Raw genomic sequence first — 12271 nt, 5'->3', positions numbered from 1 at the left:
TCTGCTCAACACACGGACCATCGCACTGCAAAAAGCAAGCAATCAAGGAATTCGTAAAAGAAATGGATAATACTACTTTTATCACTCTATTTTATCGCTCCATTCTACCGTTTTGATTTTTTTAATTTTTTTTACTTAGTAATTAAAAAAGTATTTTTTTTAATAATATTATATTTTTTCATTTTTTTAAAAAATATTTAAAAGTGTTAAAAAATACATGTATGAAAAAATTAAAAAAAAATAAAAATTATAACTAACGGTAACTCCCAGCAGTAATTGGAAGCGGGAACTGTAGCATGGTCCAAAAAATTTCATAAAAATACTTGCTTTATTGGGGGGTGCACCTGCAGAGAATAATCAGTTGAATAACAAATCTGAAATATTAGAACAATCAGGTACAATTACCATATGGGTAGAACAGACATTCAAGAGTCATCAATGTCCCACTTATATATGTTGTATTTTTTTTTTTTTTTTCCTGACGATATATGCTCCTTACACTTGTTACTCATAAATTTATGCATGTTAATTAATGCGGATTTATCGTGAGAATGGTTGAAACTAGATGTTGTGCTGATTACGAAAAGTCACATGAGTTTTATTGAAACAGAAGAACAAATTTCCGAATTATTCATATAGCTTGATGCCTAAAAACTCTTTTCAAAAACCCATTTCTTGGAGAATGAAATGTGGCAAGGATCGTCCTAGTTCCACAAGCAACATCTTTTTCAATGCACATGAATATTATATGGCACAATGGAAAACAAGCTCCACCTCATTAATTTTCATTTTAATTGCTATTAATTAGTCGGTTTCAAACTAGAGAAACTAATACTCAGATAGAAAGAAGCATGAATAAAAATGCAGAAGAAGAGGCACATGAGAGTACTGGATAGATGTGATAGTTATCAAAAAAAGAAGGAAAAAAATAGGACTATATAAGGATGCATTATGTAAACTAAATAAATCACTCATTTAGAAAAGTTGTGGTGAATTTGGACTCTTATACTCAATGCCACATATCTCTAAGAGTTTCTCAATACAAAAATGACATGGCTCTTGGCTGGTTCTATGGTAGTCCCATTACTGCAAGGAGGTCAGATAGTTGGAAACTTTTGCATGCTATTAAGCCTTCTACTAATTTTCCATGGATATGTTTTGGTGACATTAATGAAATATTGAGTCAGCATGAAAAATTTGGTGGACCCTTGGGACCTTACAAACAAATGGAAGAGTTTGGAGAGGGTATCTTGGCTTGTGACCTCCGTGATCTGGGATACCAAGGGGGTAAGTACACATGGAGCAATAATTGAGAGGGACCTAGTTTTGCTAAGAAAATGTTGGATCGAGTTTTGGGCAACTCTTGTTGGTTCTTATCTTATAATGATACCAAGGTTCAGTGCTGCTACATTTCATCATCATCCTCTTTTTATTGATTTTGCCACTAAGAATCAGCATGGCAGTAGCTTCAAGAAACCTTTTAGATGTGAACCTAAATGGGCCTTGAGAGATGAGTGTACAAATGTGGTCAAGTAGGCTTGGCATTTTAATTCCCCTTCTATTAAAAATCTTTGTGATACCTCAAGGGACCTTAATAGATGTAAGGAATTCTTGCTCAAATGGAGTTCTGCGGTTTTTAAAGGGTAGAAGAAGCTCATGAATACGAAGTTGTACCACAATAAGAGTCTTCAGAATGACAACCAGGGACTCCATGGTGAGCAAATCAGAGTTTTAAAACAAGAAGTCAACCAATTGCTTGAAGAGGTAGATCTAAATTGGAAGCAAAGGGTAAAGCAATAGTGGCTTAAGGGGATAGAAATACTAGCTTCTTTCACAAGTGCACAAACCAGAGAACAAAGACTAATTTCATTAACAATATTGTTAATGGGGAGAGTAGAAATATTGAGAAGTGTCTTGAAATTGGTCTGGGATTCAATCCCAGACCATTCATCTGGAAAATAGCATAAATGAATGATTATTTGAAAAGAGAGATCAATATAAATGGGATTGAGGATGCTATTTTCCAGATGAATGGCAAGGATCCCAAGTCCTAATGCTATATTCTATCAACAACATTGGCAAACTGTGGGTAAAGGGGTGCGTGGAGTAGTGTTGTAAGCTTTTAAATCTGATTCTTGGGTTGAGACCATCAATGAAATGATAAAGTGTTGGAAATGCATAATTAAGTTGTTTAAGCGAATGATATATTCATCAAATAAGAGTTAAGCAACTTAATTACACATCAAGTTTTAGTATTAGACTCCAAGTCAATGGATGCCAATATTTTTTACACAAAAGTTTCACATTTGCCTCTAAAATAATTAAACACTCATATCATAATTATATATGCAGGGCATTTATGGAAAGGATGAGAGCAGAGGGCATTTTTGGAAGATGAAGTGTGCTAATTCATGAAAGAGAGAGGGGTACCACGCGGAAAGGCTAGGTCACTTGCCAGCAAGTGCTGGGCAGATTCACGCATGGCAAAAGAGCAGAAATGGAGGCATCCTCAAGTGCGGAAGTGGAGCAGCATATTGGAGATGGGCTACATAGCAACGCATGTCACGCGGAAACGCAGGGGATGGATCTCACGAAATGCACTGCAATGGAGGCTGGATCGTAGCCTAACACAGGGCAGACCCACTCACACGAGATGCTGGGCTGAGAGCAGCGCACTGTAGATGAAAGAAAAGGGCAGGCTGGAATGTGGCTTGAGCAGATTCACGCACGCGGGCAGTGGACTAAAATTCGGACTTGGAGACGTGAAACGCAGGGGAGCTGGAATGAGACGGATGCACAGTATAAAAGGAAGATTTTTGCTGTGCACTGGTGCTTTTTTTCTTCTTCTTTGGTTTTTTTTTTTTTCGCTTTTACTGGGAGGAACCTTCGGCTACAACATTTTTATTTTTTTTATTCCTGCAATTTTCGTTTGGAGCAGTAGATAGAGATGTTAGAATTTAATCCTTTTGGGCGTCTTGTTAATCTAGAGATGATAGGCTAGATATTTAGCTTGGGATTTAAGGAGTAACCCATGACTGTTCGGGGTTGGATTTTCTTTGATATTTTGTGATTTTGATAATTAACTTGTTGGATTACTTTTCAATTTGCATTTAGAAAGGATTGAAGTTCTTTGTTCTTGGTTTAGCTCAGTTGTAGATGTAAAGGCACAATTGATACTTGACTAAGTAACAAGATTTTGATGGTTTTCTTTCACTGTTTTTTCAGTTGTGAGATAATCTGTCAAGTGGTTTTATTATACTAAAAAGTTGTAGTTTATTGCTATATCATCCGACCATGATTTCTAGGAATGAGAGAATGGTTGAGAGAAGATAAAAAGAGAAGTAAATCCATCACCAAATCAGTTGGTGAATATTGCATCCCAAGTGTTTGTTTTATTGCTTCTTACAAGTTTAAGTCAACTTCTATACATTTAATTTAAATCTCTTGATTCTTAGTAATTTTAGAAAAATAGATTTACATTTATTTTCAGCTTTACTCGTGCTCGAACTTCTAGAACAGCAAACAATTTCACTCTTGATTCAATCCACACTCCCTTAGTAAATAGCCCCATTTTGGTGTCGATATAGTTAGTGGTTACCCTTTGGAATTTATTTCTCATTTCTTTTTTTTGTTCATTGCTAGATCATTTAGTTTAATGTTTTCTTCTCCTTTAAAAATTTATTGTCACCATAAACGGTAATATGTTGTCTTGCGAATATGAAATGTCTGCTTAATTCCTATTGTCCCTGTGAAATCGATATTGGGATTTACCCTTGTATCACTTTGACAGCTTCTACGCTTGGAAGTCGAAATTAAAAGTTGATCATGAAACCTACATAGCTTTGATCCCTAAAGTTAAAAAGCCTACCAAAGTCTCTGAATACAAACATATTAGTTTGTGTAATGTGCAATACAAAATTATAGCTAAGGTCTTGGCAAATAGGCTTACACCACCGTAGCACCCCTGCTTAGCCACTGTGTGTTGTCCGCTGCAGTGCAAGACTCTAACCACGCTGACCATTGTAGCCACCACAGGAAAGCCAGACGCTGCAATGCAAGACTCCAATGCCGCGCAGTTCGTCCACCCCACATAAACATCTGCCCAGACCTCACCGCCATAGCCAGCCGTGAACCCATGTCGGAAAACACCACCCTTAACATAGACATCTGTTTTTGCATCTCAAAACAAGGCACTTCATTTCGTTCGGTGCCACCAACCACAACAAGGGAAGCCCAGCAACGCCGATGCCCCAACCACTCTGTGATTTGCCGCTGCCCAACCACCTTATCGCCGCCTCATTGTTGCCCTCTCAATGAGTATCCCATGCAGTCTCTCTCTCTCTCTCATGGCTTACTCTCTTTGTCTCTCCCTGTTTACTCTCTCTCGCCTCTCTCTCTCTTTCTCTCTTTGTGCTCTTCAACCATGTTGTACACCGTCGACCTAGCCAACCACCGCTTCCATCATCCCTAGCCATTTTTTCTCTCTCGCTGAGTAGAGACTCTCTTCTGTCGCACGGTCTTGTTCTGGAAGTGTTAAAATCTCATATTTCTTTTTGTTTCCTTGTTCTGCTTAAGAAGTTTTCCCAAAACTCCCTTCTCATTTAGATGGTCTCATGATATTTATAAAGAAATTGTTTTAAGTATATTTATATTACTAGATCTAATTTATAAGTCAGTATGCTTTCTTGCCATTTCATGTTTATTTTGATATTGAGTTTGATTTATTTGAGATGTTTCTTGTAAGTCATGTTTAGCATGAAATTATAATTTTATATAGATAGTATTTAAAGATCTAAAATTTTAGTTAGATAGTGATAACTGTTATAACTATTTTTAGAAGTAAGTTAATAATAAGATTTTATTTTGTTCTAAATGCTTTAAAATCGATTTGAGTATATCTTACTAAATGGGCTTTTCTGCTTTTTACATTAGTTGAATTTGACATAAATATTCTAATAAGTTGTAAATTGTAAGTGTAAATTAGCTTTTATATTTTAGAAACTGTTGAAACATTTTTTAAATTACCTGACTTCTTATGAGCATGATGTTTAAAATAGATTTGTTGTATTTTACAAAAAACTATGTTAATGATTTTTAATGAGCTTTATTTTATTGTATCAAGGGACTAATGTATTATTTTAATTCGGGTTGTGTTTAGTATTGTTAAATTGTGCATGAGCTTATTCGGATAAAAATATTAGCCATAATCTTGATTTCTCAAAAAATATTTAAAGACTTTAATAAATTACCTAGTATTAATTTTATACTTAGTTTGGTAGTATATAGTAAGTGTTCAATCTTTTATTTTTAAAACGCTTTAAGCCTATTATATAGAAATAAATTTTTGATGGTTTAATTTCGATATGACTAGTAGTTTACATGAATTTCTAATATAAAGTATTATTAAGGATATTTTATGAATTACTATTGCTTAAGAAATTTATGATTTCCTACTACATTATATGTTGACAGTATTAAATTATCTTTTTAATAATAATTTATAGAGAGATGTGTTTTAAATATGATTAAGTTAATTTTCGAAATGAATTTAATTTTTTTTACCTTATTTGAAAAAAAAATTATATTATAATAAGTTAAGAATATATTTAATGATAATAGTATATATTAGATTTCTGATATCTAAATAATTATCAAAACTATTTTTCGTAGTATGAATTCAAGTAAATGGAGAGTTTTAGCAAGTCATTTTAGAAGTTTAGTAACGTTTAGTGTTTTGTATAGGTGACAACTGAGATTCATTCGACACGATTGTGAAAAGATTCAGAAAAGTTAAAAAGTACAGGTAAGCAGGATTCATATACTAGCTTTGTACAAAATAAATGGAATAAGGTTGACTTTGAAAATAAGCATATTTATTTTTTAAAAGAAATCAGAAAACGACCTCAGATGTTTGTTCTACATATGCATAAATTCTATATAAGAAAAAGTATTTTCTGTCATGACTGATGTAGACATGAACTAATTTTGTGCATTCTGTTTTTGAACTATGCAAAAAGAGCGAATATGAAATTCTAAAAGTTTTTGCTATGAATAAATGAAGATGTTTTGATTTTGTTTATTTCAAACATGTGAAATGATCTGAAGTTGTTCAGTATTCGGTTTTGATATGATGTGGCATCTGAAAACCTTGGCACGAATTTCTGATTCTGTATCTGAATATGATCTGGTTCTAATGATGTTTTTTTCTGTTTTTTGTTAAGGCCCTGTCAGGGGTATAATAGTGGTATACGGTCCAACCACGGGTATAATGGTGGTTTCTAATCCAACCACAGGGGTTAAACATGGTATATAGGTTGGATTCATATATTAGCTTTGTACAAAATAAATGGAATAAGGTTGACTTTGAAAATAAGCATATTTGTTTTTTAAAAGAAATCAGAAAACGACCTTAGATGTTTGCTCTGCATATGCATAAATTCTATATAAGAAAAAATATTTTTTGTCATGACTGATGTAGACATAAACTAATTTTGTGCATTCTGTTTTTGAACTATGCAAAAAGAGCGAATATGAAATTCTAAAAGTTTTTGCTATGAATAAATGAAGATGTTTTGATTTTGTTTATTTCAAACATGTGAAATGATCTGAAGTTGTTCAGTATTCGGTTTTGATATGATATGGCATTTGAAAACCTTGGCACGAATTTCTGATTCTGTATCTGAATATGATATGGTTCTGATGATATTTTGTTCTGTTTTTGTTAAGACCCTGCCACGGGTATAATAGTGGTATATGGCCCAACCACGAATATAATGGTAGTTTCTAATCCAACCACGGGGGTTAAACATAGTATATAGCGCAACCACAAGTATAATGGTGGTTTATAACCTTATCACGAGGGGTGAAACATGGTATACGGCTCTGCCACAGGTATAAAGGTGTTTTATAACCTTAACACGGGAGTTAAACATGGTATGGGGCCCCACCACGGGTATAATAGTGGTTTATAACCCTACCACGAGAGTTAAATAAGGTATTTGTCCCGATGTGATGCATTGATATGATATGAAGATGATGTTTTAGATTTTGATATGCTAAAGGATTTTTGAATAAAAATGTTTTTTGAAAACTTCGTTCTGATATTTTGATAACATGCATTTATTATGCATTCTGAAAGTAAATATTTTTGTTCTGCGTTCTGAATTCTGAAAATGCTCATGTTTACATACTAGTATATGCCCTCTGTTTACTGAGTTGTTAATAACTCACCCCTTAACTCCACAATATTTTTCAAATGATTTGAATATTTCAACTGAAGATCAAGATTTTGGAGCATATGTGAGATATTTTTTTTAATCATAGTGGATTAAGTATAGAATGTTTCTTTGAGTATTGACGTTTTTGTTAAGAAATCTTGTCGTGGTCTTTTCGGAGTATCAAAATGTTTTATATGATATTGAGATTTTGGATTCTATGACTATATTGTTAGAATGTGAGTTTAAGTGACAATGAGTAACTTTCCGACCCCTGCAAGACTGAGGTGGTGCCTTTGTTCCCAGCAGATTAATTATTGATAACTTTATAGTGGTATATGAGGTGTTGCACTCGATGAAGCATAGAATTAAAGGGAAGAATGGTTGCATGGCTTTGAAGCTTGTGATGAATAAAACTTATGATAGAATTGATTGGTCCTTTTTTCGAGAAATGATGATGAAAATGAGCTTTGCAAAGAAATTGATTGAATGGATAATGAGATGTATCTCAACTGTTTCTTACTCTCCCCCCCCCCCCCCCCCCCCCCCCGGTACTCAACAATGGTAGTCCTCAAAACAATTTTAAACCTTCAAGAGGCATAAGGCAAGATGATCCTCTCTCACCCTACCTTTTTATTTTGTGCTTTGAGGCTTTAAGTTCAATTTTAAATCATGCAAAGGCAAATGGGTACATAACTGGATTTCCTTTATCTAGAGACCATATACACATAAATCACCTCTTCTTTGCTGATGATAGCATGATTTTTTGTAAAGAGAATTCAAATAAGTAGAGCAGGTTGCAAAGCTTATTGAGCATCAATGAAAGGGCCTATGGTTAGAGGATTAACAAAGAGAAAACCTCCATTTGTTTTAGTAGAAATACAAGGGCAAATATCAAGGAAATCTTGGTCAGAATTGCTGGTGTGAGAGTCATTGAATCTTATGAAAAGTATCTTGACCTTTCTGCTATGGTGGGTAGATCTTGAGCAGCCTCTTTCAACAACATTTTGGATAGAGTTAGAGCAAGAATCTCAAATTGGAAAATGAAATTTCTTTCTCAGTCTGACAAGAAAGTTTTAATCAAGTCTTTCATATAAGCAATACCAACATGCTGCATGGGGGTGTAACATCCAGACCCCAAAAGTGTAATTTTAATTATTATTTTTATTTTTATTACTATTACTAAATTAAAGATATGTTTTAAAATAGTGATTTTATTAGAATGGGTGAGTTTCTTCCACTATCTTCGCCCAAAAGTCTCAGTATTTATCTCCTAGTTGAACAAGTTTCCTAATGGAAAACCAAACTCCCAACTCCAAACTCTATCCAATCTCCTTATAATCCATGATACCCTTTCTCCTTGCCTATAAAACCCACCCCGAGACCTCCAAAAATTAAACACAAGAAACCTTATACACATAGCCACCATAACAGCTTCTACAAACTGAGAACCCACCTCCCTCAACCAAGTCAGCCACCTCGCCGGAAACTACCACAGAAGCCACCGACAGTGAGCATTTCCCCCACCTGGACGTATGTCGTCACCGTTTGAGCCCAACCCGTCGATTTCTCTCTCCCTCTTTATTGGCAGTGACTCTTTGGCTATGTGCTTGTGCTGTTGTTGCCAACCACCTCAAGGGACTTCGGAGTACCACTCTCGGAGCAAGAAATCACCAACAAGCCCAAACCAGGTGAACCCACTTCCTTCCGGTAAGTCCTAAACAGGATCTCTCTCTCCCCGTGATTTTCAGTTCTTTGCTTGACAGGTTCATCTCTCTAAAACTCTCTCTCTTTCTCTCCCTCTCGGTGTTGCACCACCATAGGGACCTCCCAGTTGCACCGCCATCACATCCAGCCACCCAGAGCCACCGTCGCACTCAGCCCATCTCTCGGTAAGCTATTGCACGACTCCCACCGACATTCACGAGCTCTCTGCATTAGCCTTGTGCTTTCCAGAGGAAGCTTCTCCTTTTTAATCTAGAATGGGCCCGTGGGCCTTAAGCCCATTCAGCCGAATGCCTCTTTAAAATTCTAAGTGGATTGTTTTTCCCAATTGGCCTTGGGCCTTCAAATATTTTAATACAATTATTAAGTTATATTTTTAAAGGATATGTTAGGGATTTTGAATAATATTAATATGTAATAATCTTTAATTGAATATGTATTAGATTATCTCAATGGTATGAAAAGAAATTAGAACGCTAAATGCGTTCACTAAGGAATTAGTAACATCTAGTACCCGATATAGGTAGCGCACTACAAAGAGGGAATCAAGAAGCAGCGCTAAGAGGTAAATAGTATGATCATATAAATGCATACGTACTGTGAATATTATTGTTATGTATGAAAATATGATGTGCTTATGATGGTTAACTACACTACGCTAAGAGGCAAGTCAAGGTTAGAGTCATTTTACGATCTTTGATGAAATATGAGATTATGCTTGAATGAATGAATTTGTTGTTCGATTAATTAAATGTTGCTAAAATCATATGAAAGCCATGAGATGCTCATATAGTAATTCAAGTCAAGTATGCCATATAATGGAATAGCCATGTCCATGTAATACTTAGATTACATATGCCATGTTCATGTACTACTTAGATCATGTATGCCATGTTCATGTAATCCTTTGATCATGTATGCCATGGAATGTCATAAAACGTTCAAAGCATGTTATGTCATGTCATGTTATGCTATGTCATGTATAAGAAAATGCCATGTTATGCTATGTCATGCTATACCATGTACAAGAATATGCCATGCTATGCTATGCTATGCCATGTACAAGAATATGTCATATTATGTCATGCTATGTTATGTCATGTACAAGAATATGCCATGTTAGAAATGTTCATGAAGCCTAATAAATTATCATGCCTTAAGAAAGATAAGAAATGTTACGGTGCCACGGACTCAAGCATGGTTAACCACAAGTTAAGTGAAACACGGACCCATGCAAGTTAAGTGAAACACGGACCCAAGCATGTTTCACTCCATGTTACTCAATTAAGTGAAACACAAACTCAAGCGTATTTCACTTCATGTTATTCAGTTGGGTGAAACACGGACTCAAGTGTGTTTCACTCTATGTTATGCAAGTTAGGTGAAACACGGACTCAAGCGTGTTTCACTCCATGATTAAAACAAGATATTATGCATTCACGTTACATATTTGCCATGATTATATATGATTTCGCTCATGTTAAAGATGAATACGTATGTTATATGAATCTGTCACGATATATGCATGTAAAGTCTTTCAGAAAGTCATGTTACGTGTATGATTGTAAATCTATGAAGCTGTATGTATGTTATGAAAAGTCTTCAAAAATTAAGTCCATGCAGGCCAAACTATATTTTATAGTATGATGTGCTACTTACTGAGTATTCGACTCATTTTTATTTGTCTTTCTGTTTTCTTCCATGTTTAATTCTCCCAGATGGTGATTATGATGACGCAGAGCTGGATGGCCAGGAATAGATTTAGTACAAAGTCTTAGGAAGAATAATTGATATTCACACAAGAATTAAATTTCTTTTATGTCATTCATAGGATTAATTTATGTTCTTTTATTTTACGTTCACTTTTCAAACAATCATGTTCAATTCAGTTTTAATATTTTGATGCTTTTCAATAAATGAGGTATTTCAGGAAATGAATCTCTTACCGGGCATTATGTTATGATTGCTAGTAATACCTCTATCCCATGGAAATGGGTTGTTACAGGGGGTCTTTAAGATTCCTAAGTCCATTTTGCCGGAGATCAACAAGATTATGCAAGCTTATTGGTGGGGATAAAAAGGTGTTGAGAGGAGAATTCAACGGATTTCTTGGGACCAATTGGACAGAAGGAAGGTTGTGTGGGGTCTTGATTTTAGAGGTCTTGAGCATTTCAACATAGCAATGTTGGCTAAGCAAAATTAGAGATTGACGCAAAATCCAACCTCAATTGCTACTCAGGTTTTAGCATCAAAGTATTTTCCTAATAGTGATTTCTTGCATGCCAAGTTGGGAAGGAATCCGTTTTACCTTTGGAGAAATTTTCTGTTAGCAATGCCATTACTGAAGGAAGGCTTATTTTGGAGAGTTGGCAATGGAAGGGAGATAAAGGTTTGGTTTGACAGGTGGATTCCTAAAGACAGCTCATTCAAAGTTCAAAGTACACCTAGCATACTGCTTGAAAATGCTTTTGTATCAGAGCTTATTGATGATCTTACAAGAGAGTGGAAGATACAGCTTGTTAGACAGATATTTAGCACTGAAGAAGCAGATATGATTGTTAGAATGCCTATTAGTCAAAGTGTAGTCAGATAAACAAATATGGAGATGCACTAAGGATGGCACATTCCCTGTTAAGTCATCCTATATCATCTGCAAGTTGAGCTCGAGGGGAGAAAGAGAGGTCAATGTTCTACCAAGTCTAATTCTCACAAGCAATGGGCTATGTTATGGGGTCTAAAACTCCCCAGTTCTGCAAAGCTATTTTTGTGGAAGGTTTGTAATTATGGGTTACCTACAAGAATGAAGCTATACCAGAGGAAGATTATTGATAATCCTATGTGCCCATTATGTGAAGTAGAAGAGGAGAGACTATTGAGCACATTCTATGGTCATGTGTTTCAGCTAGAGACGTGTGGGCTTACTACTCTAAAAAGTTGCACAAGTGCAAAATTGTCAATCAGTGTTTCCAGGATATAATGTCTAACCTTTTGGAAACACTTAGGGAAGGGGAGCTAATGGAGGTTGCAGTAGTCATGTGGAAACTATGGAAAAGGAGGAATGAAGTTATCTTTGAAAAACAATTTACTAATCCTCTCTCTCTGTTTAACCAAACAAGCAAAAGAATGTTGATTAAAGCCAGTTTTCAGGAGCAGCAAAAGAGTGTTCTTGGATCTACTAATGCTCCATCTAATTAGGTGGACCTCCTCAAGGTATGATCAAAATCAATTGGGATGGAGCAGTTGACAAACATAATTGCATGGCTGGTTTTGGAGCTGTGGCAAGGGATTGTGAGGGACAAATCATGGCTACAATGAGAATGAAGAGAGCACTC

General features: G+C 35.4%; 1 long non-coding RNA gene across 1 annotated transcript; it reads right to left on the bottom strand.

Annotated features, from left to right (window-relative positions):
- Positions 1–2360: 2360 nt before the first annotated feature.
- On the bottom strand, positions 2361–6313 carry LOC121257126. The gene is made up of 3 exons (XR_005939158.1): positions 6303–6313; positions 5975–5979; positions 2361–2587 (listed from the first exon to the last, which is right to left on the bottom strand). It is a non-coding gene; the product is annotated as an uncharacterized LOC121257126 (long non-coding RNA).
- Between the last annotated feature and the right edge of the window lie 5958 nt (positions 6314–12271).

This window comes from Juglans microcarpa x Juglans regia, chromosome 3S, assembly GCF_004785595.1.
Source record: "Juglans microcarpa x Juglans regia isolate MS1-56 chromosome 3S, Jm3101_v1.0, whole genome shotgun sequence".
Taxonomy (NCBI): domain Eukaryota; kingdom Viridiplantae; phylum Streptophyta; class Magnoliopsida; order Fagales; family Juglandaceae; genus Juglans; species Juglans microcarpa x Juglans regia.
This window is presented reverse-complemented; position numbering and strand designations above follow the sequence as displayed.